A 24,143-nucleotide genomic window follows, 5' to 3' on the forward strand; every position below is an offset into this window, starting at 1 on the left:
CCACCTCTGGACACAGCCAGAACTTAGTTTCTGGATGCACCTCATAGTAGGAAGTCACCAGAATGTCACAATAAATTTTACTGTTACTACTATCTTACATGGTGGCCATTATTGAAGCGTCTAATTTGGATTTGGTAGTGTGTAACTTCACAGAAAGTATTTAAGGGTGAGTGGTGGAGTGCATGTGGTCTTTGCGGGTTGGTTGGTATTTTTTTGTTGTGTTGCTATGCTGACTTTTGAGTTGAATACTTGAACTTTCCTTTGGAACTTGAATATCTTTGTGAATGTAGGTTACCGACTATTTTCATTTGACCTTACATTATTTGACCGTGTTTTTGGTGACTGATTTTGCAAGACTATACGAAATTTTAATTTGTTTACAGGCTGTGAAATGCAATTATTGCTGCAGGTGATAGTTATATTTGTATGCATTCAGTGTAACAAACTTTAATTTTATAACAATAATGGAACTCCTTCGATGGAGCAATGTGTAAAATACGGGAAGGGCAACCACTCACCTATGGTGGACTGATGTGTGTACAAAAGAAACATACACAGGAAAAAATATTCACACTAGCTTTCAAGCTTTTGCTCTTGTTTCTTTTCCTAGCAAAAGTACACACATTCATGCATACTACCACACAGATGCCGAAATGCACACTGCTGTGGCCTTAGCAAACCTGGTTGATGACAACTGATTCTTGAAAGCAGTTCACTGTGCACTTACCCACCACTACCTACTGTGATCCAATCACAGGCATCTCCTACACAATAAAAGGGGCATGTTATACAAGGTGTAAATTTTAAGTTGACAAACCGGAATAACTCGAAAAATAAGCTTCAAATGAAAAAATGTGCAGAACCCAAAGTTGATTATTTTCGAGGGGGACATCTGCTGGTGCTAAAATTAGCCCGCCACCCCAGCTCCCTGGGGGTGGGGTGGGAGGCAACTTTAAGATTTCAAATGGGAACCCCCATTTTATACTGCAGAATCAGATTCTACATTAAAAACTACGTACATTTTGTCTTAAACATTTGTTTTGATTCTTGGTAGTTGGCACTGTAATTCAAGAAAATCCATGTTCTCATTTTGGCATGGAGAATGGTTACAGATAAATAAAAAATACTTACTTCATAAATTTTGATTCGCTAAAACTAAAACTCCCCCTCTCTCCCCATAGGGTGGGGTTTGAGAGAGAGAGGAATTAGAGTTTTACAAATGTTGACCCACATATTAATTTTTTCCACAGATTCGGACAAGTTTTGTTTGTTTCGTGGTCATGAGGCCACACAACTTTTAATTATCAAATAAATCACCTGACTAGCTAACTAACTAGTTTTAGCGAATCAAAATTTACGAAGTAAATAAGTATTTTTTATTTATCCATAACCATTTTCCATGCAAAAATGAGAACATGGATTTTCTTGAATTACAGTGCCAACTACCAAGAATCAAAACAAATGTTTAAGACAAAATGTACGTAGTTTTTCATGTAGAATCTGATTCTGCAATATAAAATGGGGGTTCCCACTTGAAATTTTAAAGTTGCCTCCCACCCCACCCCCAGGGGGCTAGGGCGAAGGGCTAATTTTAGCACCAGCAAACATCTCCCTCAAAAATAATCAACTTTGGATTCTACACATTTTTTCGTGTGATTCTTGTTTGACAACTTAAAATTTACACCCCGTATATCAGTAACGCTGCAATTACTGCACAGCGGTTGTTGCCTTTCCCTTATTTTACTTGAAACTTTAATTTTTGTGTCATCATTGACACTGTAAAACTGCTCTTTCTAACTTTGAGTGTTAGCTGTTGATTTTTGTGAATTGATGTGCAGTTAAATGAACTTTGCTTGCACTTCTTTTTGTGTTTGATACTCTGCTTGCACTATATGTGATAAATATTGTTTCTTTATTTTGAATTGAATCTCCAATTTATGTGAGGTCATCGTTGACACTTGGTTTAAAATACATTTTGGTTTCATCAGTAAGTACACTGATGGACATCGATAAGACAAGGCAGCAGACAAGCATGGGCAATGGTGAACAGTACTGCTTCTCTAGAGGGAAGGGATGACTGCTTCAGACACCCACAAGAGGTTAACAGCCATATGTGGGGAAACAGCGCCTTGCAGATCCATAATTAGTTGTATATTAGAGTTCAGAGATGGCAGGGACTGTGCTGAAAAATACAAAAGTACTGGGTGTCCAGCAACTGCAGGTAAACCAAAGAATCCTCAAGCATGTCAATAACCTGTTAATGAGTGACAGGTAAATCATGTTTTATGAAATATACAAGCCAGCAGGTCTATTACATGGAACCCTCCATACCATTATCCATGAGGAATTTAATATGAAGAGTATGTGCCCCATTCACTCACCACTGTGCAGAAAGAGAAGCAAGTGGAGATATGCCAATAGTTGGTGCAAAGTACAGTGCAGATCCATTGAGTTTTTTTAGAATCTAGTCATCGTTTAAGAGTTATGTTACTTACATGATACTCCAGAACAGAAATGCCAGTCGATGGAGTGGAAGCATGCTGAGAGCAGTCATCCCAAGAAGTCATAGCTGGCACTATTCATGCAGAAACAAATGACTACTGCGTTCTAGCGTTGGTAAGGGATATTGCTGGTGGTTTGGCTCCCTCCCATATGGTTCCAATGGCTCTAAGCTCTATAGGACTTAACATCTGAGGTCATCAGTCCCCTAGACTTAGAACTACTTAAACCTAACGAACCTAAGGACATCACACACATCCATGCCCGAGGCACGATTCAAACCTGCGACCGTAGCAGCAGTGTGGTTCCGGACTGGAGCACCCAGAACCGCTCTGCCACTGCGGCTGGTGGCTCCTTCCCAATATGACCCTCAACAGTGATTGTTATGGCAGTTCACTGCACCAACTCCACTGACACATTCAATAATGTTGTCATGGAAGATGGAGCCATGGAATCCTGCTTCAACATAACAATGTGGGGACTCATACCAGCTGCCAGATCACTGCCACTGTGCATAAACTAGGGTTTACTGTGCCACATTATCCATATTTGCCAGATTTGCTCCTAGTGACCACGCCCTATTTGATGCGATGAAAGAGGTCACGTGGGGTAAGAAGCACATCAGCAATGACTGACTTCATGCAGTTGTCCACTGGTGATTCCAGGATACCCCAAATAATAGTTTTGTATGCAAATATGAAGCTGCCAAAACAATGACTAAAGAGCAGAGTCAAGGCGGGGAATACCTGTAATATAATATGTATTCGTTTGTTCAGTAAACTGTTCCTGTGAACACAAAGAAATTGGAGTGCCAATCATTTTTGACTGCCTCAAGTACACACAAGGTATTGAGAGAGAGAGAGAGAGAGAGAGAGAGAGAGAATGAATTTTAATTTTACAAAAACAGTGATTCGGCAACTGTAGCCTGTAGGAAATTTTGGCAGAGATCATGGACTGCATAATGTAAATGATGGTCCAACTGTTCCCCTTATCTAGAAATGGATCAAAACGCTTGAGGAGATCAGTTCAACACTGGCCAAATTAAAATCTGGCTGACCAAGGTCATCAAGAATGGGTGAATCCATGGAAAGTGAATCTGTGTTTGTGACGATCCTAACCTCTTCGTTCGTAAGTGCATGTGCATAAATCATCATTGCGCTGAATCCTGCAAAAAGACCTTAAATTATTGTTGTTGTTGTGGTCTTCAGTCCTGAGACTGGTTTGATGCAGCTCTCCATGCTACTCTATCCTGTACAAGCTTTTTCATCTCCCAGTACCTACTGCAACCTACATCCTTCTGAATCTGCTTAGTGTGTTCATCTCTTGGTCTCCCTCTACGATTTTTACCCTCCACGCTGCCCTCCAATACTAAATTGATGATCCCTTGATGCTTCAGAACATGTCCTACCAACCGATCCCTTCTTCTGGTCAAGTTGTGCCACAAACTTCTCTTCTGCCCAATCCTATTCAATACTTCCTCATTAGTTATGTGATCTACCCATCTAATCTTCAACATTCTTCTGTAGCACCACATTTCGAAAGCTTCTATTCTCTTCTTGTCCAAACTATTTATCGTCCATGTTTCACATCCATACATGGCTACACTCCATACAAATACTTTCAGAAAGGACTTCCTGACACTTAAATCTATACTCGATGTTAACAAATTTCTCTTCTTCAGAAACACTTTCCTTGCCATTGCCAGTCTACATTTTATATCCTCTCTACTTCGACCATCATCAGTTATTTTGCTCCCCAAATAGCAAAACTCCTTTACTACTTTAAGTGTCTCATTTCCTAATCGAATTCCCTCAGCATCACCCGACTTAATTAGGCTACATTCCATTATCCTTGTTTTGCTTTTGTTGATGTTCATCTTATATCCTCCTTTCAAGACACTGTCCATGCCATTCAACTGCTCTTGCAAGTCCTTTGCTGTCTCTGACAGAATTACAATGTCATTGCCGACCCTTGAAGTTTTTATTTCTTCTCCATGGATTTTAATACCTACTCCGATTTTTTCTTTTGTTTTCTTTACTGCTTGCTCAATATACAGATTGAATAACATCGGGGAGAGGCTACAACCCTGTCTTACTCCCTTCCCAACAACTGCTTCCCTTTCATGTCCCTCGACTCTTATAACTGCCATCTGGTTTCTGTACAAATTGTAAATAGCCTTTCGCTCCCTGTATTTTACCCCTGCCATCTTTAGAATTTGAAAGAGAGTATTCCAGTCAACATTGCCAAAAGCTTTCTCTAAGTCTACAAATGCTAGAAATGTAGGTTTGCCTTCCCTTAATCTTTCTTCTAAGGTAAGTCGTAAGGTCAGTATTGCCTCACGTGGTCCAGTGTTTCTACGGAATCCAAACTGATCTTCCCCGAGGTTGGCTTCTACTAGTTTTTCCATTCGTCTGTAAAGAATTCGAGTTAGTATTTTGCAGCTGTGACTTATTAAACTGATAGTTCGATAATTTTCACATCTGTCAACATCTGCTTTCTTTGGGATTGGAATTATTATATTCTTCTTGAAGTCTGAGGGTATTTCGCCTGTTTCATACATCTTGCTCACCAGATGGTAGAGTTTTGTCAGGACTGGCTCTCCCAAGGCCGTCAGTAGTTCCAATGGAATGTTGTCTACTCCGGGGGCCTTGTTTCGACTCAGGTCTTTCAGTGCTCTGTCAAACTCTTCACGCAGTATCATATCTCCCATTTCATCTTCATCTACGTCCTCTTCCATTTCCATAATATTGTCCTCAAGTACATCGCCCTTGTATAGACCCTCTATATACTCCTTCCACTTTTCTGCTTTCCCTTCTTTGCTTAGAACTGGGATTCCATCTGAGCTCTTGATATTCATACAAGTCGTTCTCTTATCTCCAAAGGTCTCTTTAATTTTCCTGTAGGCAGTATCTATCTTACCCCTAGTGCGATAGGCCTCTACATCCTTACATTTGTCCTCTAGCCATCCCTGCTTAGCCATTTTGCACTTCCTGTCGATCTCATTTTTGAGACGTTTGTATTCCTTTTTGCCTGCTTCATTTACTGCATTTTTGTATTTTCTCCTTTCATCAATTAAATTCAATATTTCTTCTGTTACCCAAGGATTTCTACTAGCCCTCGTCTTTTTACCTACTTGATCCTCTGCTGCCTTCGCTACTTCATCCCTCAAAGCTGCCCATTCTTCTTCTACTGTATTTCTTTCCCTCATTCCTGTCAATTGTTCCCTTATGCTCTCCCTGAAACTCTGTACAACCTCTGGTTCTTTCAGTTTATCCAGGTCCCATCTCCTTAAATTCCCACCTTTTTGCAGTTTCTTCAGTTTTAATCTACAGGTCATAACCAATAGATTGTGGTCAGAGTCCACATCTGCCCCTGGAAATGTCTTACAATTTAAAACCTGGTTCCTAAATCTCTGTCTTACCATTATATAATCTATCTGATACCTTTTAGTATCTCCAGGGTTCTTCCATGTATACTACCTTCTTTCATGATTCTTAAACCAAGTGTCAGCTATGATTATGTTGTGCTCTGTGCAAAATTCTACCAGGCGGCTTCCTCTTTCATTTCTTAGCCCCAATCCATATTCACCTACTATGTTTCCTTCCCTCCCTTTTCCTACACTCGAATTCCAGTCACCCATGACTATTAAATTTTCGTCTCCCTTCACAATCTGAATAATTTCTTTTATTTCATCATACATTTCTTCAATTTCTTCGTCATCTGCAGAGCTAATTGGCATATAAACTTGTACTACTGTAGTAGGTGTGGGCTTCGTATCTATCTTGGCCACAATAATGCGTTCACTATGCTGTTTGTAGTAGCTTACCCGCATTCCTATTTTCCTATTCATTATTAAACCTACTCCTGCATTACCCCCATTTGATTTTGTGTTTATAACCCTGTAGTCACCTGACCAGAAGTCTTGTTCCTCCTGCCACCGAACTTCACTAATTCCCACTATATCTAACTTCAACCTATCCATTTCCCTTTTTAAATTTTCTAACCTACCTGCCCGATTAAGAGATCTGACATTCCACGCTCCGATCCGTAGAACGCCAGTTTTCTTTCTCCTCTTGAGTAGTCCCCGCCCGGAGATCCGAATGGGAGACTATTTTACCTCTGGAATATTTTACCCAAGAGGACGCCATCATCATTTAATCATACAGTAAAGCTGCATGCCCTTGGGAAAAATTACGGCTGTAGTTTCCCCTTGCTTTCAGCCGTTCGCAGTACCAGCACAGCAAGGCCGTTTTGGTAAATTGTACCCTTACAAAATCCAATTGGTGCAAGAACCAAAGCCTCAGGACGCCAGACGTAGTCACATCATTAACGAACTGCAGCCTGAGCGCCCTTTATTCAACATCTTGTTTCCTCACAAGGCTCATTTTCACCTGAACGGTCATGTCGGTAAGCAAAATTGCCACTACTGGAGTGCAAAGAATCCTTAACAGAAGCATGAGAAACCCATTCATTCCCCAAAAATCACTATGTGCTGTGATGTCAACCTGAGGAATAATTGGCTAATACTTTTTTGAGGACGAGAGTGATCATGCAGTTACAGTCAATTCAGAATGTTATGTGACAATGTTAAATGACTTTTGACTCATTGCAAAACTTTCCTGGTTATAACCAAACAACATGGTTTCAGCAAGTTGGAGCCACAGCACACACATCCAATGTGTCTGTACTGTAAGTTCATGAAATTTTCCCTGGCAAATTGATTTCCAGGAAGAGTGACATAAATTGGCTCCCTCACAATCCATATTTGAGCCCCATGGATTTTTCTTACCAGGATATGTCAAATCTAAAGTTATGTCAATAATCTGAATCCTCTGGAGCAACTGAAAAATAATACCTGTAGAAAAATGGCAGCTATCTGTGTGTCTACATGCCACGCTATGATGCAAATTTTGTTCATAGTCCAAACGACTGCTGCAGGCATGCTAGATTGCATTTAAATGACATTATTATTCCTAAACTGTATGTTCTGTTGATAGACTTCAACCTCTATTTTGCTTTGATACATCAAATATAAACTTTATTTTGAGACACCCTGTACATCCTCTCTGATACTGAGTCAACCAAGAAATCAGGTTCCGCATTGTCCAGACAGACATCGGCATATAAAATTGCTAGAGCACTTACAGTGACTAGCACTTACAGTGACTTGTAAACTTCATGAATGTGTCTCCTCAGTTTGTAGTCTCCGCTGCTTTGTTCAACCGTATACAGAAAATGTGAACAGGTCATCTGACTTCTGAAACTGATGTAGGATGGGATGGTTGCCTGGTGTTCAATACCATTCCTGTGACAGAAATTTGAAAACTGTGCTAAAAATCATCAGTTAATATACTCAAATGCCATTGTGGCCACTCTAGCTGTGATGGATGACAGCAAAAACAAAGAGAGAATTAAGAAAAGCACTGATAATGAATCACACTATTCCTGAAAAATGCCTCGTGAAATCTAAGTGAAGTCATTCCCATGGGTGTTATGAATTTGGACAGATGGAGAATACTGCTATGTCGGCGCAGACTGATTATATATGTGAGATGAACATGGGCAAACTTATCGTTCAATATAAGCATTTATGTTCTGGCCAGCAGACATGGCACTAGATGATCTTGTAGTAACTGGAATATTTTTCGATGAATAGTCTCTGGGACTCAAGCCTGCATTGAAGTTAGTTTGTTGCAAGCAACGAGATGCCATGAAAAATGTTCCATTGGTGACAAACAGCAGATGTGGTGAAGATCACAGTGAGGGTCCCTGTGGATAATCAATCTCAAAGTCCTGAGGATATGGCTTGGGCCTTTGTAAAGCAGGTACTCAGCAATAACATAAGCAACTCCTTGTGACATGATAGTCATTCAAAGACCAAATTGAAAACACCAAGTGTCATAAGAATCAAAGTCTACATCAGTGCTGATCACAAGGTGTAATAATGAACTAGAATCTGCATATTACTTGGTTGACATGCAAAAAAATTACTTCAAGGCTCTATCACTGAAACTCTTTAATGTCTTCTCCACTAACCTTGCTCTTGGAGCAAATAATGCTATCAGTTGCTTATAGACTATAATGAGATGACACTTCATGTCCATGAGGAAAAGTGCATCTTTTAAATGCTACATATAATTGCCCTTACCTCTTTGTTCTGTTTGTGAATAATTTATCTGCGCTTGTTTTGATGTCTTAAGAGGATATGCCAGTGTCTGTACTAAATCATCAATGTTCGTATGTGATATAATAGTATCTACTGCATATTTTGAAGCATTAGTTGCAGGATGTGTACCAGCCAGGGGTGAAGGACACCAGGAGCAAATTTTAGGCCTTTTTTTTCTTCAACGAGAGAACTGTCTCTTTACACTTCAGAGTTCACTCAAATTTTACACTTTTCTTCTGTAAATTGTTCAAAGTTTACGCAAATTTGTTTGCATTTGAAATAAACGTACTGTAGTAACCAAGTTCCTCTACAAATGACTGGAGATCCTCGATATTTGTTGGTGCTTCTACATACTGCTCTTTGTGTTATTTACAGAAAATGTAGCCTAGAAATACCACAATAGGTAAAATTTACACTTCTGTAAATTGCTCTAAGATCAGTTTGTTAGAGATATTTGAATAGTACCTTTAAGATTCCCTAAAAGCCATTGTTCTGTCAACACAGTGAGAATATTAAACGTATTTTGACAGAACAATTTATTCAAGGTAAACTTCAATGCACTAAGTATCAATAAAAAATGTGATGTACTAGCCATTTCAAATGACACACAACTGCACTGAAATGGTGTATTTATTGCTATCATACTTTTATGTTCCTTGTTGAATGCTAACTGTATGTGGCATCAGCCAGGTTGATCATAGTGCCTAGGGCATTGTTGGTACACAAAGTGATACGGAAAGTATGAGGGTGGTTTGATAAGTCTGGTAAAAAAAAAAAAAGCAAGAAAACTGTTTGTGTTGTGAACAACTCACCTTTTCTTGGCCTAGTCTCCTTTGAGGGATATAAGCTTGGTCCAGTGATTCTCCAGCTTTTTCATCCCATCAGAAAAATAGGTTCTGTCAAACTCTGCAAAATATTCATTGCTTACAACTATCATTTCCTCATCTGAAGAAAATTTCTTCCCAGCAAGCCAACGTTTCAGGTTAGGAAACAGGAAGAAGTCACTTGGTGCTAAGTCTGGTGAATAGGGAGGATGAGCAACCAATTCATGAACTTTTGCATTATTGATGATGATTATGTGTTTAAAGGGACTAAACTACTGTGGCATCAGTGCCTCCATTTCATTAGAGAAACCTGTAAAAAGGTAAAAAAGTGGGGACTTGGCTGCTCCAACTATACAGGGTGAGTCACCTAACATTACCGCTGGATATATTTCGTAAACCACATCAAACACTGACGAATCGATTCCACAGATCGAACGTGAGGAGAGGGGCTAGTGTAATTGGTTAATATAAACCATAAAAAAATGCACGGAAGTATGTTTTTTAACACAAACCTACGTTTTTTTAATGGAACCCCATTAGTTTTGTTAGTCCATCTGAACATATAAACAAATACGTAATCAGTGCCGTTTGTTGCATTGTAAAATCTTAATTACATCCGGAGATATTGTAACCTAAAGTTGACACTTGAGTACCACTCCTCCGCAGTTCGATCGTGTGTATCGGATAGCACCGAATTACGTAGGGATCCAAAGGGAACGGTGATGGACCTTAGGTACAGAAGAGACTGGAACAGCACATTACGTTCACATGCTAACACCTTTTTATTGGTCTTTTTCACTGACGCACTTGTACATTACCATGAGGGGTGAGGTACACGTACACACGTGGTTTCCATTTTCAATTACAGAGTGGAATAGAGTGTGTCCCAACATATCAGGCCAGTAGATGTTCAATGTGGTGGCCATCATTTGCTGCACACAATTGCAATCTCTGGTGTAATGATTTGGAGTAATGTCGCCGCAGGCTGCCACAATACGTTGTTTCATATCCTCTGGGGTTGTAGGCACATCACGGTACACATTCTCCTTTAACGTACCCCACAGAAAGAAGTCCAGAGGTGTAAGATCAGGAGAACGGGCTGGCCAGTTCATGCGTCCTCCACGTCATGGTAATGTACATGTGCATCAGTGAGAAAGACCAATAAAAAGGTGTTAGCATGTGGACGTAATGTGCTGTTCCAGTCTCTTCTGTACCTAAGATCCATCACCGTTCCCTTTGGATCCCTATGTAATTCGGTGCTCTCCGATACACACGATCGAACAGCAGAGGAGTGGTCCTCAAGCGTCAACTTTAGGTTACAATATCTCCGGATGTAATTAACATTTTACAATGCAACAAACGGCACTGATTACGTATTTGTTATATGTTCAGATGTGCTAACAAAACTAACGTGGTTCCACTTTAAAAAAACGTAGGTTTGTGTTAAAAAACATACATCCGTGCATTTTTGTATGGTTTGTATTAAACAATTACACTAGCCCCTCTCCTCACGTTCGGTCTGTGGAATCAGTTCGTCAGTATTTGATGTGGTTTACGAAATATATCCAGCGGTAACGTTAGGTGACTCACCCTGTATAACCAAGTCAAAGAGTTTGAAAAAGGGCATGACAGTAGTTGTAACACAACAGGTAAGAGAAACTACTGATAACCCAGGCAGCATCTTGCACAAGAGGGTCTAAAGGCACAACAAAATGAGGGGAGAAGAAAGTAACCCGCAGTCACATGGTGGGTACCCACTGCAGGGGGGGGAGGCTCTTCCGCCCCACAACTAACCCTAACACTGAAAGAGGAGTATTATGGTTTAGTGCAAAAAACCACTCTCTCCCAGGAAATGCAACACTTTGGTAGTAAGCAGTGGCTGCAAGCATCTGAGGTAGTGAGATAGGCAAACTGAGAGCTTGCTGCTGATCAGCCAGCAGGGTGCACTCAACAAGAACATGAGCTATCATCAGTAGAGTACCACAGCTGCAGTGAGGAGGATCCTTCCAATGCAGAAGGAACACGTGGGTGACTCGTGTAGCTGATATGTAGATGGCTCAACACAATGCCATCTTTCCGTGAAGCCTGGAAAAGTGTCTACCACATCTTAGTGGAACATTTAATCACTCTCAACTTCTTTGGGTTGTAATACCCTGCCATTCCAATTCCCAGAGCCTCAAAATATTGCATCGAAGTTGTAATCGTAAGTTGGTGTGCAGTATTTCTACATCAAGTTAACCTTCTGTAGTTGCATCTTTAACTAGACAGTTGGCAAGTTCATTTCCTGGAATGCATATGTGGCTTGGTGTCCAGATGAAGGTCACTGCCTTTCCACAGCTGTAAAGGTCTACCAGTAGGTCCTGGATGTTGCCGACCAAAAGATTTTTGGGACAGCATGGCCATATGCCTCTTAAGCAACTCATAGGAATTTCTGCAGATCAGAAATTTCTTTTCGGGCAGGGATCTGTTTGTTTGTTTTGTTTTAGGATGCAAAAACAACTAGGGTTATATGCGCCCACGTCAAAACTGTGAAACACAAAGACAAGGAGATGAGTTAAAAATGACTGTACATCAATCCCAATCGACGGAAGATAAAACAGCTAAAAACAGGGACGTGGAGAAAGGTCTATAAAATAGGCCATTGAGAAACTGACGTCCAGAACTAAAAATTAAATGGCCTTTGCCATATTGCTATTATGGATAAAAAGTAAAATGTGGTTAACAGCCCGCACTTTGTTCGCTAAAACAGCCAATAACTCAGACAGCAAACCTGAACAGGAATGTAAACGGTTAAAAAAAGGGCATTCCATGAGGAAATGGCAAACAGCCAAAAGTTGGGCACAGTGTGCACAAATTGGTAGAGGAACACAAATGATGAAGTGTAAAAAGGCAATGCCCAATACGCAACCTAATTAAAATGATCTCCTCGCGGCGGGAGGGTTGAGTGGAGGTCATCCAAGCCACTGGGAGAGGCTTGATAACCTGGAGCTTATTCCCATGAAGGGAGAACCTGTGATGATGCCAAAGTGACACCACCTCCTGACAGCCAGCAACACAGAGATCATCAGAGGGAATATAAGAACTAATGGGCTGAGGTACGAGGACTGCAGCCTTTGCAGCAACGTCAGCAGGCTTGTTTCCTCTCAGACCCACATGACCAGGAGCCCACATAAACATCATAGTGACTTCTTCAAGAGTGAGCAAGTGACAGTTTTCCTGGACCCATTGCACTAAGGGATGGATGGTGTACAACACACAGAGGCTCTGAAGGGTACTGAGAGTCTGAGCAGATGACACAATGGAAAAGCCTGTGTCACCACATGTACTCTGTGGCCTGATACAGAGTGAAGAGCTCTGCTGTAAGTACTGAGCAGTGTGCCGGAAGACAATATCAAAAAAATCGTCTGCGCCAATGATGATGGCAGTGTACACAAATGTACTATCATGAAGTTCCGTGTGAAGGTCGTGAAACTGAAGGCGATGGAGCAAGGCTGGAGTAGTGTCTTTAGGAAGCGAATGAAGGCCTATGTGAACACGGGCCATCGCAAGAAGCCAAGGTGGTGAAGGGTCCACACCCACTGGGAAAGTTGCAGGGAGTGTGAAGTTATCTGCCAGAGCAAGAGCCGAAAGCAAAACGGGGAGGGTTGTTCGATTTGCACCCCAGGAAGTACCCTTGAGGACACACACACATTGAGGAACCGAGCAGGCAGCCAAGTAAGAAATGTGGGAGGACCAAGATAAGTGTCGGATCCAGCAGGAGCCCCAGGAATTTCGTAGTTTCAATGAACAGAAGAGCAACAGACAAAGATGTAATGATGGTGGGAGAAACCAACTGCACCACCAGAAATTCATACAAATGGTATTGTCAGTGGGAAAATGAAAGCCACTGTCGATGCTCCATGAGAAAAGACGATCAAGACATCGCTAAAGATGCACTCAATGAGACAGGTCCATGGTGAACTGCAACAGAAGACAAAATCATCGAGAAAAAAGCGGCTGTAGATGCCCGGCTTAAGACAGGCCATTATACTGTTAATGGTGAGAGCAATGAGGATGACACTCAGACTGGAATCCTGAGGCACACTATTTTCCTGGATAAAGGTGTCCAAAAAGGCAGAACCCACACTCGGTCTTTTAAAAATTCCTCAACAAAATGGGACAGGTGGCCACGGAAGCTCCACCTGTAGAGAGTATGGAGGATACCAGTCCTCCAGCAGTTGCCACAGACATTCTCCAAATCTAAAATCATGGCCACAGTCTGGGATTTCCTCAGAAAACCATTCATGACAGGGGTGGACAAAGTGAAGAGATGGTCAACTGCAGAACGACACACTCTAAATCCACAATGTGCAGTGGTTAGGCGAGGCTCGAGCCACCATAGCAGCCAGGCATGAATCATACATTCCATCACCTTGCTAACACAACTGGTGAGAGAGATGAGCATTAGCTACAAGGAAAGTGTTTGTCCTTACTAGGCCTATGTGTGTGTATGACAATGGCTTCTCACCAGCATCTGAGAAACATGCCCTCTGTCCAGATGCGGTTGTACATATTAAGGATAAAGTGCTTGCCCTCAAGAGAAAGGTGTTGCAACATCTGAATGTGAACGGCATCTGGCCCTAGGATGGAGGACTGGGATGAAGTGAGAGCATGATCTAGCTCCCTCATAGTAAAAGCGGCAATGTAATACTTGCAATTCTGAGAAGAGAAAGGTATCGCCTGAGCCTCCTCTGCTCGTTTCTGATGGAGGAAGGCGGGGTGGTAGTGGAAGGAGCTCGAAATTTCCACAAAATGGCGGCCCAAGGTGTTGGAGATAGCAATAGGGACCATGATGACATCGTCTGCTACTGTCAGGCCAGAAATTGGGGAATGGATCTCAGTCCCAGAGAGCCATCAGAGATTGGCCCATATAAAGGAAGAGGGAGTGGAACTATTAAATTAAGTAATGAAGGAAATCCAGCAAGCTATTTAGCTATCTTGAAGAACACCATGACACTGTGCACACATCTGTTTATAACGATGCAATTCGCCACCATAGGGAGATGGTTAAAAACACAGACAGCATATCTCTGTGCATGAATTGTGTCGTGGCATGCCTCACTCCACCAAGGGACCAGGAAATGGTGTGGTAAAGAGGAAATGTGAGGAATGGAACGTTCTGCAGCAGTAAGGATAATGTTTGTAAGATATTCCACCTTTTCATCACAACTGGGGGAAATCTTGTTCAACGAAGGTTGCCAGGGGCAAGTAATGCCTCCAGTCGGCTTTAGTAAGCTGCCAGTTGGGCGTGCACAAAGGTGGGGTAGGAGTCAGCAAACAGATAGCACACAGGAAATGATCGCTTGAGTAGGTGTCAGAAAGAACAGACCACTCAAGATGATGGGCAACCTGGGCAGTGCAGAAGGTTGGGTCCAAATGGGAATAGGTGTGCAAGGAGTCTGAAAGGAATGTGGGTGCTCCTGTGTTAAGGCAGACAACGTTAAGTTGATTAAGGTCAGCCAAAAGGGCACCTCTTGGATAGGTTCTGGAAGAATCCCAAAGGGGATTGTGCGTATTTAAGTCACCGAATGGCAAAATGGGTGAGATAGCTACCTAATAATCTGGAGGAAGTCTACCCTGGTGACACCGAATAACGGAGGGATGTAAATGGTACAAAGGGAAAAGGTCAAATAAGGGAGGAAAAGGCGAACTGCTACAGCTTGAGAACGGGTAGTCAAGAAGATGGGTTGATTATAAACTCATCCCGCATGAGCAGCATGACTTCCCCTTGAGACGGAATGCCAATCTCGGGGGAGGTCAAAGGGATGTCGAAACGGACTGGGAAGAAATGCGAAAGCTCAAAGTGGTCATATGGAAGCAATTTTGTTTCCTGAAGACAGACAGCAAGTGGACACTGTGATTCTTAAAGCAGCTGTAAATCCTCTTTGTTGGATCAAAGGCCACGAACGTTTCATTGGAGGAGAGTCATGATGAGGAAAAAATGAACGGGTGTCACCTTGGCATGTGCCGAGTGCCAGCCTGCGAAGGTTCGCACCTACAGGGCACAGAGGCAGGAGGATCCTGCTCCGTGAGGTCCACATAAGTGTTGGCTTTCTTCTGCTGTCATCCTGCAGAGTCCAAAACAGAAAAACAGATGGTGGTGCACATCAACAACATGGAGGCCGGCCGGGTGAGGGTATCACATGGTGGCGCCATCGAAGAGGATCTTTGAGCCAGCAAATGAGAAGACCGTTTGCCTTTGTTAGAATTCTTCAGGCCTTTCCAGTTCGCACAGGAAGACACAGGTGTTGGTTGGCTGGAGGGGTATAGGAAGTCTTCATGGGAGTATTCCTTCTGTCCTTTCCAGCCTGCCAGTTATTTAGCTGGTCTTTTTGCCCCGTAAGGCGAGAGTCTGATGGCTTGTTGCACAGTAGAATGAGGTGACGGTGATGCTACCATGACACTGGGCGATTTCACAACCTCGGAGTTGAATTTGAGATCGCATGTCTGCATGGCCATGTGCTTCATGGAGCAAGAACAATACTATAAGTGCCAGACAGTAGAACGCAGGGTTGGCAACTAGTCAATAACTTGTGAGCGACTGGAAAAGGTACTTTTTCCTTTACCCGGATCTCGTGGACAGCCCACTCATCCAGATACATGAGACCATCTCGAGAGGAGGTGGCACGATGCCATTGCTGTCCATACAGTGGGGAGGACGAGGCGCACAATCGCCCTCGTGCGCATCCCTACCACCACTTACACATTTGGCTGTGTGTCCACAAGACATTTGAGTGTGATTGAAATGATGACATGGGTAGCAGCACATAAGGTTCAGAATGTACGGTCGGACATTGATAACTTCATAGCTTGCTTTGATCTTGGATGAAATCATCACTATATTAGAGGCGAGGAAAAGAGTGCATGTCTGCACTAAGGAAGCATCTACCTTTCTCATCAGCTGATGGAAGGCTAGACACCCTGATGAGGGAAGTATGTTTGGATTTCGGCCTCAGTCAGGCCAGTAGCCTAGTGTAAATAATACCACGGGAAGAATTCAGAGTTCTATGGGTCTTGACATGAACAGGATAGCCATGGAGAAGCGAAGTGGTAAGCATTGTTGTGCTTGAGAATCATAAGTAGTCTCCAAAAGCAAAATGCCACTGCATAAACGAGAGCAGGATTTCACAGGGCTGGCAATTGCATCAACACCTTATTGTTGGGAAGGACTGACCATCTTCAGTACATGAAACCATGAGGAACCACAGTGCAGCTGGGAGGGTCTTTGAATAGGGAGCTTCAGTCCATTTACATTTGGTGCATGTGGACAGCAAAGATGATGATTGGCTCATTGTGAGGAAATCCCCCATGACTGCCAGAGTCTCTGATGGCACTCTCTTTCCAACTGGGGGGGCCCCCTTCACAAGGGGGCACACCCACCTTACATGACTGTTCACACGTCAGGTCACCCCCTCCCCCCCTTACCTGGCAGAGGGACCAATTAGCAATTTGGGAAGGTAGCAGCTCAGGCAATCACCCCTCTCTGGGCTGGCCTATACCTGGGGGTATGTGCGAACCCTACCTGTCTGCCTGGGGCTGGGAATTACGAGTTACCCAGTCACCTTTTATGCATCAGACATGTGGGCCGTCCTTCAGGAACACACAGGGAGGAAGAAGAAGAAAAAGAGGAGCCTCAAACACCGAAGTGGAGGAAGGATAGGAGAAGGTGAACAGAAAAAGAAATGAGAAACTATAGTGAGACTGCTCATATGTCAGCTACATACAGTGCGGAACATTCCCAAAAACACCCCAGACATGTACCCCAAGGAAGGGGAAAAAGAATAGCGAGAGGACAGACATGCAGTATGGAAGGGAAAAGATGCTGCAAAGGTTGGCACCCCATGGTAGCCAAGCACGAACCCACCAAAGAGCAGTGTCCCCCCCTGAGGGAGGGGGACGGTTGGGGGAGGGCCAGGGATTTGATATTCCGTGAAACCTGAGATATGGCAACCAACACCGAATTGCATATATTAGAGGCACTTCGCAGAGAGTGCTTCTCATGTCCCCTTGCACGTGCAAGTTGCTTAACCAAACCTGTTGTTGACTTTACATCCATGTGTTTACATGCATACTGAATTAGAATAATTGTGGAGGATTGAATGAAATAGGTGATGGAGAAAGGTAGGATCAGCATCCTTCTTGGGGCCATGAAAGTGGTCCATCTGTATCACAGGACAGTGGACAGACCACGGGGGGTGTCACCAGGGAGCTCTAGGAACACAGGCTAAAGGAGGCAGTTGGAGATCCTTCAGTAAGTTATCGAGTCAGATCAGAGCTGATCTATCCAGTTTTGGGCAATGCACTAACAGTCTGAACTGTTGATTGTGGAACAGAATTGACTGACATTCGTGAGTTGGTATGACAGATGACGGTGTAATATGCAAGAAGCTGCTGTCAACTAACCTGCGGCGGGGGGACACCAGCTCCTGCCAGGGGGCTGCCAACAGGGCTCGTATGGAAGGCCCCATTACCAGTCACATGCCAGTGAGTGAACATGGTCCAGCAAGCTCAGTACAGATGGTGCTTCCAAACCATAGGCAACACATCCTTAGTCCAAGCTGGATAAAATCAGCACTTTGTAAAATCTCAAAAGAACTATGCAGTCCGTACCCCATGAGGCATTACTAAGAAAACAGCATCTAGCTTCATCACGCAAGTTTCCTTGAGCCAGCGAACATGTAATACCTAAGAAGTGAAAAGTTTCACAGACTTCAAGTAACTGGTCATCAAGGTAAAAAATTTCTGGTGCAGGTGCACAGTCCGGAGTCGGCACAAATGCAAAACTCATGATTTTACAGGAGAAAATTGATAGCTGTGATTCAGGGTCCAGTCACGTACTTTCCAAACAGACCCTTGAAGTTGATGCTCAGCAGCACACAGTCATGCAGTGGCACAGTACAGGTAAAAATCATCTACATACAGTGGCAGAAAGACTGTGTAGCCCACTGCATTTAGGATACTATTGATGGTGATAGCAAACAGTGTTATGCTCAAAATCGATCCCTGAGGGACTCCAGTTTCCTGTACGTATTAGTTATTGAAAGTCGAACCTAGCCGGACCCGAAAAAGTTGGAGAGATAGGAAATTCTCGATAAAAATAGGTAAACTACCCCAGTGTAGGTAAGATGTGATGTTGCCAGGTGGTACCATATGCCTTCTGTAGGTCAAAGAACACAGCAGTCAAATGTTGACACTGTGTGGAAGCAATTGCAGATTTGAGATGAACCAGATGAGCTGTGGTGGGCCACAAAACCCAAAAGCCACATTGGAATCATGATATATGCCCTCAGGCTTAAAGGCCCCAAAAAAGATAGGGTTGACCATTCGTTTGAACAGCTTACACAGCCCATTCATCAGAGAGATTGGCTGGTTGTTAGGTAAAATGTGTCGGTCCTCTCCCAGTTTCAGCATGGGAATAATAATACCTTCCCGCCAAATTTGATTAAAAACCCTAAGGATATGTTTCACGCTGTGGCATGAAGAAGTTTGAGCATTTAGTTGTGGATTTTATTGGGTCCATGGGCCGTATCTTGACACACTGACAAAGTGCTGCAAAGCTCCCATTCACTAAAAGGGGCACTGTATGATACAGAGAGCCGTGTGCATGGAAGGATAGTGGGCAGCACTCAATAATGTGTTTTCGGGTCAAGAAATGAGGATGGTAATTATTCAGCAAACTGTGCGCAAAACATTCGGCGATTATCATGGAATCAGTTCAGATGTTACCACTGACAAGGATGCTGTGGGTGGTGGATGGTCACAAATGCAGAGGAGTTTAGTCCACACTTTGGACGATGGGGTGTGGAACCACATAGATGATACATATTGCTCCCATCACTCCTTCCTTCCTCTTCTTTATTAAAAGCTACGCTTTAAGCTGGTGTCTCTTGAATGCTATTATATTATCCAGAGAGGGATGGTGTTTGTGCCATTGAAGCACTACGTATATTCAAATCACCGTGGCACCAGCAGTCCTCAGGACGAGCTGGAGGAGTAGGGTATCACTGATGCTGGAGCATGAATAATAGTATCAATAGTATCCTGTACCACTTTGTTGATATCCATTGCACGACTGGCTGCAAAAGTGGCTGTAAAGGAGAAAGCCTGCCAGTCAGCTTTCTGAAGCGACCAATGTGGAGCATGTTCCACAGGACTGTGAATGGGGAGGGAGAGATTGCCACAAAGATATCACAGACACTCTTCTGAATCAGGGGTAAGATCCCCGGCTGCAAACTGTAAGATCAACTGGCATGCAACGTTTTGATCAGCAAATATCAATTCCTCATATTCTCTACTGCAGCGACCTTCCCAAACTGATCTTCAGGATTTTTAATGAAAAACTGAGGCTTCATGGTGGCGAAAGATTCACCATCAGTTCAGGAACAAACCGAGAACTGTCCACTTCCATTTCTCCTTACCTGGCTCTTGTCTTGAGGCAGAGTCAAAGACGGAAATGCCATTCGGTTATAAACATCTGCATTAAAATCACTGTTCCTGACTGCTAAGACAGCCACCATTAAGTATGGTCCATTTCATTGCAGATCATCTACCTCAATGCCACTCACACCGACTGGAGGCTCTCCCCGTTGGTGCCACCCCATCAAGGCAAAGGCCACCTGCCACGATAGCTATAGCCCGGAGTCCTGGTACCCTGAAGTGGATAGGACCTACTCCTTGGTTGACACCGGGTGGTTATAGCTCAGGCATCAAAAGCGCAATCCTTGTGTTGTCAGGGGGACTGCCATCGAGAGGGTACATGACAACCCCACCACGAAGGCCTGGCTACTGCACCGGATTTCGGATGCAAAGACAGATCCACTTAATTGGTACGTGCAAAGGATAACTGTTCACAGTGGAGAATTAATGTACTTCAGTAGTGTCCTTCCCCAAATAGTCCACACTTCTGTATAATTTGGAAAGTGGAGAGTAAACTCAAAATGGGGACCAGAATTTGGAAAGCCAAAACAGGTAGGAAAAAGTGTTAAAAAAGTGAAAATCTTCGGTAGTCCAAAGAATAGTCAAAATACCTCCTAATAGTTGCCTCTTATGACAGGCAAGGAATGGTCATGGGTTTATTGTAGCCCCCAGCTCTGCAGGGGGAGTTTCATATTGTCATCACTGATGTGTGGGATGGTGCATTATCCTGGTGCCTGGTGAAACAGCACATTTATGCATATCTACTTTGGTCTTTTTTTAGCCAATGTGAGTTTTAAACGGTGCAACACTGAAGCATAATAGGGTGCAGTTATAGTTCCGCCTTTTTCCAAGTAACCTATGAAGATTATTCCTTGGGAATCCCACAAAACTACGGCTGTAACCATACCACCTGACAAAATGGCTTCTGTCTTCTTCATTGCACTTTTACCAGCCTTTGTCTATTGTTTTGACTTTGGTGAGTAATGGTGAATCTAGGTTTCATCAACAATCACAAATCAGCACAAAATGTCTTGTGGATTGTGATTAAACATCGTCAGACTTTGTGTTGACATGTTGTGCTGGATGTGCTTTTCTACATCTACATCAACATCCATACTCCGCAAGCCACCTGATGGTGTGTGGCGGAGGGAACCTTGAGTACCTCTATCAGTTCTCCCTTCTATTCCAGTCTCATGTTGTTCGTGGAAAGAAAGATTATTGGTATGCCTATGTGTGGGCTCTAATCTCTCTGATTTTATCCTCTTGGTCTCTTGATGAGATATACGTAGGAGGGAGCAATATACTGCTTGACTCCTCAGTGAAGGTATGTTCTTGAAACTTCAACAAAAGCTCGTACTGAGCTACTGAGCATCTCTCTTGCAGAGCCTTCCACTGGAGTTTATCTATCATCTCCGTAACGCTTTCGTGATTACTAAATGATCCTGTAATGAAGCGCACTGCTCTCCGTTGGATCCTCTCTCTCTCTTCTATCAATACTATCTGGTATGTAACCTACTTCCTTTGTTTTCAGACTGCATTTTCTTAGGATTCTTCCAATGAATCTCACTTTGGCATCTGCTTTACCGACGATAAACTTTATATCATCATTCCATTTTAAATCACTCCTAATGCCTACTCCCAGATAATTTATGGAATTAACTGCTTCCAGTTGCTGACCTGCTATACAGCATTTTGTTGTTTTCCTAGTTGACTCTGAGCAATCATGGCCCAACCTTGCACAGAGCTTCTTCATAGCCAATTCTCAACCCAAGATGATATGCACTCACTGAGTTGACATACCTACTGCTTCACCAATTTTCATTCAGCAGTCTTGCATTGTCGTATCACGGATTTTGTCAATTTTCTTTTTGGTGATCTCAGCTGAGTTACCAGAGCATGTCTCACCTTCGGTGCTTGTATGACCACATTTAAGTTCATTAATCCAAAAGTAATGATATGCAGTGACGATGCAGAGAGTGCGTGAACTTCATCCAATTCTGTTTCGATTTGTGGTGCACTCCACCCCTTCAAAAAAAAAAAGTTTAATAACAGCACAAAAACTTTTTTCTTTTTTTTTCATTTTCAATCAGAATTGACACACTGACCAATTCAGGTGGCTGTCGACTATGAACTGTGAGCTATACATTGTTCAAATTCTTTATACAATCTTTGAAATAATCATGCTCACCAACCATTAGGGTGCACCAAAAATGCTCTATACAAAGAAATTTACCAGGCTTATCAAATCACCATCGTACATAAACTGAGTAGAGACAAAGATAACAAATGCAGAAAAGTAATTAGTGGAGATGCTGAGATGCAGATATGCACAACAAAAAGACTATCAGAAAGCGAGCTTTTGACCAACAAGACCTTCGACGAAAATAGCCAACATACATACACACTCATACAAACGCAACACACAAACACAACCACACTCTCTGGCAGCTGAAGCCAGATTGCGAGCAGCAGCGCATGGTGGGAAAGGCAACCAGTTAGTGGAACTATTAGGAGGAGGCTGGGGCTGGGAGGGAAAGGGATAGGAGGGTAGGGGTGGGGGACTGTAAAATGCTGCTTGTGGGAGCGTATAGGGGCAAGGTGGCAAGAAGGTAGGGCAACTAGACACAGTCACTAGGTTAGACAGAGGGCAGAGTGGGGGAGGGGAGCGCGAGGGGCCGTAGCAGAAAACGAAAGAAGTAAAAAAAAAGAGCATTGCATTGGTGGAATAGAGGGCTGTGTAGTGTTCGAATGGGAACAGGGAACTCCTACCTTCTAGACACTCCTAAAGTCCATAAAGCCACCCAGCCTGCCCCATTGTGCCCGGTTACTGCGCCCCCACTGAGAGAGTCTCTGCTCTCGCAGACCAACACCCTCAGCCAATTACCCGCAACCTACCCTTCTATGTAAAAGATACCAACCATTTCCTCCACAGTTCCTGTTCCTTCACCACATGGTGCCCCACTCATCACTATTGGTGCCATCTCCCTTTACACTAAAATCCCTAGTACCTATGGTCTTATCACTATCAATCACTACCTTTCCCAATGCCTGACTGATTACAAACCAACAATCTCCTTCCTAGTCATCACGACCAACTATATCCTCCTCCAAAATTACTTCTCCTTTGAAAGCATTACCTACAAACAAATCCAGGGTATGGATATAGGCACTTGCATGACACCTTCCTATGGCAACCTATTCATGGGCCATGTAGTGGAACTCTTCCTACACACCCAGAATCACAAACACCTCAGCTGGTTCATATTCACTGATGACACCTTTGTGGTCTAGATCGAGGGTGAGGACACCCTATCCACATTCCTCCAGATCGTCAACTCATTCTCCCCTATTCACCTCACCTGGTGTTACTCAACCCGACAAGACACCTTCCTTGATGTTGACCTCCACCTCAAGGATGGCTACATCAGTACCTCTGTCCATATCAAACCTACCAACCACCAGCAATACCTCCACATCGACAGCTGCCACCCATTCCATACCAAGAAGTCCCTTCCATACAGTCTAGCCACCCATTGCTGTTGCACCTGTAGTGATGAGCAGTCCCTCTTGAAATATGCCATGGGTCTCACCAACACCTTCATGGACTGTAATTACCCTCCAAACCTTGTACAAAAACAAATCTCCCGTGCTGTATCTCTAGTGAGCTATCACCTCTCAAAAGTCCCATCGTCTGACCACAGAGGAACATTCCCCTCGTAACTCACACCACACAGGGCTGGAGAAACTGAATCACTTTCTCTGCCAGGGTTCTTTGACTATCTCTCATTGTGCCCTGAAATCTGGAATGTCCTCCACACTATCATTTCCATCCCTCCCACAGTGCTATTCCACCACACACCGAATCTACACAATCTCTTCGTCCATCCCTACCAAACTCCTGCTCCTAACCCTTAGCCTCATGGCTCATAACCCCCTGTAGTAGACCTAGATGCAAGTCCTGTCCCTCACATCCTCCCGCCACCACCTACTTCAGTCCAGTCACAAACATTACTTATCCCATCAAAGGCAGGGCTGTCTATGAAACCAGTCATGTGATTTACAAATTAAACTGCAACCACTGTGCTGCATTCTATGTGGGTATGACAACCAACAAGCTGTCTGTCCACATGAATGGCCACTGACAAACTGCGGCCAAGAAGCAGCTGGACCACTGCAATGCCAAGCACACTACCCAACAA

This window comes from Schistocerca serialis, chromosome 2, assembly GCF_023864345.2.
Source record: "Schistocerca serialis cubense isolate TAMUIC-IGC-003099 chromosome 2, iqSchSeri2.2, whole genome shotgun sequence".
NCBI lineage: Eukaryota > Metazoa > Arthropoda > Insecta > Orthoptera > Acrididae > Schistocerca > Schistocerca serialis.